The sequence below is a fragment of the Perkinsus marinus genome (assembly GCF_000006405.1).
Source record: "Perkinsus marinus ATCC 50983 genomic scaffold scf_1104296944144, whole genome shotgun sequence".
NCBI classification, from domain to species: Eukaryota; Perkinsozoa; order Perkinsida; family Perkinsidae; genus Perkinsus; species Perkinsus marinus.
The window spans coordinates 33,999-37,860 of NW_003211539.1; positions in this window are offsets into that span (position 1 = coordinate 33,999).

A 3,862-nucleotide genomic window follows, 5' to 3' on the forward strand; every position below is an offset into this window, starting at 1 on the left:
TAGCAGCAGGTTAGGCATGGCGAACAGGAGATATTCGTGAGCCTCAAGGAAGGCTGTGGAGCCAGGTTGAGGATCAACGATTGATAAGCACTGGAAGGATTTCACCCTTGAGTTTTGACATACGGGATTATTCAATACTTCTGACGAGGTAGTATATAAACATTTTCCTACAAGTCGTCACCATAGCGAACATAGGCTCATTTATCCACTATCATTATAATCGTTAGGTGATTCAGTTGATCGAAGCGGGCGTTTTTACACGGGTGACATCGTCCTCTTAACCACCATCGACATCATTACAAAACGTCCATAAAAGACCCCACATACAAGATGCTACGGCAGGAAAATCACCCCCCCCCCCCCTATTCCCCCTTCTTCTTTTCGGAACCCATCCTCTCATCCTAAGTCATGCACTCGAACTCAGCCTATAGGGACTATTATACACATGATATGTGTATAACTTTGAGAGTGATTGTTATGTGACATATCATAGTGCAACCACCATTTTCCCACCTTATTCCTAACAACTACCTCGGATAGCCACTGCTGCCACTAATACATGTCACACAACCAAAGCCAGTATTATCCCAACTCCTCAACAAACTTCACCAAATCAGCTTTGATCAGGTATACATCGACAACCACCCCACTACCAGGCTGTTATTGTACATAAGTTGTCGGGTATCGACGATATAACACACTACATTGGAGTTTTACCGATGATATGAAAAACACTAATTAGGAACAAATTCTACCACCACTGCATATCACCGCGAATATCGGATTTCTCACAGAGTATCATCACGGCCCTTCACGTAAAACGGATTTTGAAACTCCCTTCTAGTAGATTATAATAATGGATCATAACCTAATATACCCCCTCCCCCCATGCTTACCCTCTCTTGTGCATTTCTCGAATAATCAGCTACAACTGAATGGTCGATCATCAAGTCCATAGACACCAAGGGGTTTATTTTGGATGACCCCCCCCCCCCCTAGTCGAGGCATCGTATCGCCGCAAAGTCAACTACTGCTGGTAGCCCGCGAAGTCTGATAATAAAATTACTCTTGTGGGTTTAAAGGGAATTATTGAAAAGAAATAATTGGCGGGAAAATCTTTAGAATCGAAAAAATGGAGTTTCATCCATGATATGAATAACCCTTGTGAAAAAAATATTGCTGAGACTTTTTAAATATTTTTTTGTTGTAAACCATTACTATTCACTGAAAAAAAACCGCAAAATAATATCGATCGTAATTTTCCCCCTACTTTTACTCAGTTTGATTTCGGTGTTCAATACCGTTTCCAATGAAATATTCCGTTAAAAGCACTAGTAAAATAGTTATATTATAACTAATTTAACTTGATTTATAATATATTTTCAACATCACTCTTCACTTCAAATTCCTCACAGTTTCGGTCAACTGCGAATTCCAATAGAAGTTATTGTGGGATTCTAAGACCGTGTTAAGAGAAACTCGATAACGGAAGTCCCTCTAGCGGGGAATCTCCAAATAAAATGACAACGATGATTTTCTCACTAGTGTTTTTCATATCACGGGTGGAACTCTATTGTACGTCTGAGGAATACGAAAATGATGATTATTATTAATTTGGAGGAGAGTACTGATATTGTATAGTATTAAAGTTTCGCCTGTGACATGAAAAATACTAGTGGAGAATCACGGCAACTGCATAGTGCGAATATCGCGTTTTTCACTGATTATTACGCCACTCAACGTAAAACGGGTTGTTGTGAAACCCCAATGGATAGGTATGAATTCGAAACAATAATATGTTGAGAAATTAATAATTAAAAATATTATACCACATATCATTCGGCGTGAGAGTATTCAGCTCACTAGCAGCTGAGGGCTCCATTGAGAGATATCAAATGTGAATTGTATTAATGTGAATGATGATGAGAATTGAGTTATGACAATTACCGCGTTGATGGAGTTATGATAAATTTAAGAATAGTAACTCCAACCTCAGTATGATTCCCCATTCGGTGTTGCCTCCTCCCAAACTACCTTTAGATCATAGTAGTAGAGCCTGCTTTTGAAAGGATGAGCTCTCGAGGCGAAATCACAGTGGGGTAGTAGTAGTAATCAACTCGGGCTTGCCAAGATGCAAAGAAGCACATCATCACACTCGTCATCACAAAACCCAACGAACCCAACCAGGGACTCAGAAACATGACTAACATCAAGATGTTATTAGTAGTACTGTAGTCATCACTCAGAGTAGTGTGCGCCAATATGATATGATGCAAATGTGCGTTATTTGAAGAGATTAATGAGAATCAATGTAAAACTATATCGCAATGGAGTTTCACTTGTGATATGGAAAACACTAGTGAGGGGACATATTTTACATACCACTGCATAGCGTTGCGAATATCGTGTTTTTCACCGAGTTTTACGTCACTTCACGTGAAACGGGTGAAACCTCATTGTAACGATAGCTGTGAACATGCAATTGTGATCAAAGTTTATGATAGCGACAACTTGTTCACTATAATTTGTCATTCAAAATCACACACACATTATAATGGAGTCTCACCACCCGTGATATGGAAAACACTAGTGAGAAACATACTTCACGACTACTGCGTAGCGCGTACAATGTTGTTGTTGAGATGTAGCAGTAGCACAGTGTCGTCATTAGTGACTATCTCTAATACTGCCTTGTTCTACTTGTGAGACTATGTTTGTTAAGTTGTCGCCTCTTACAGGGTCATTATCACCAGTCGACTCGACCAGGAACTGCAAGAGAGAGTACCATTGTGAGGGATGAAGTTTGAGTCACCATTCATACGGAACGAGTAGGTCGATGACCCCATTACTAGTCCAACATCTCCCTATGCCACACTCAGTGTTCATTCTAGCTCTACATGATGTCCCTTGAGCCTGGTTTCTGAGATTCAAATATGCATAACATTAATTGCTTCGCTTCGCTACACGATCAGTTAAAAATCTGCGCACGCGTGCAAGCACATTGACAGAAGGGACCAAATCGTTTATATACATCTATCGGGTTCGTTGGAGATAATCACGTTATTGTGGAATCACAGGAGACGGAATGTCGGTTGTAATAATCCTTGTGCATCTTACCGACAATTATAAACCTAAAAGGGACAATTACGTGACAGCAACTGCACGCATACACAACAAGTTGTTCGACGTCATGTGTTAGTCTCAGTTTCTCGTCGTTCATTGACGTTTGTCTGCGTCCTCAGAGCCTCTTAGACCAACACATTCGTTATGGGCGCCACTATCAACTGGGACACCAAGTGCCCCACAACTTTCCCTGGTTGTATAGCGAGTATTAGAAGACTTCACTTGCTGCTTCCACTTGAATGCCTCATGCGGCAGAGATCGAAACGAGTCGGACAATGTCATTGCCCGGTTCCACTACGGCGATCTACGACCATTACTATTAAGGCGACCGACTATCAGACTACTCTGATTTCTAGTTCGTAGCCGATTTTGGTTGATGAAGTCTTGAATGAGTATCTTCTTTAATACAACCTCTGCATGCATTGCATGATGTCTCGATAACGAGTGTATTAGTGCTTATCTGTCCGAGTTGTGTTGACGGAGAAGTTCCAACATTACGAGAGTAATCGATGTTATATCCCAATACGACATCTATTTGGAATGCATAAGTAGGTGAACTGAACATTTCCGAGTTTGAACAAGGATAGACGCGCCACATTTTGAGGCGGTGGGTGGGCCGATGTACGAATTCGCATGAGTCCATGTCGATTCTTCAATGTGTAAATTCAAAATGCTGAGAATGTCGCTGATGGTGAAAACTAACACAAAGACTGGATATTCTTCAACCTACGACAACGTC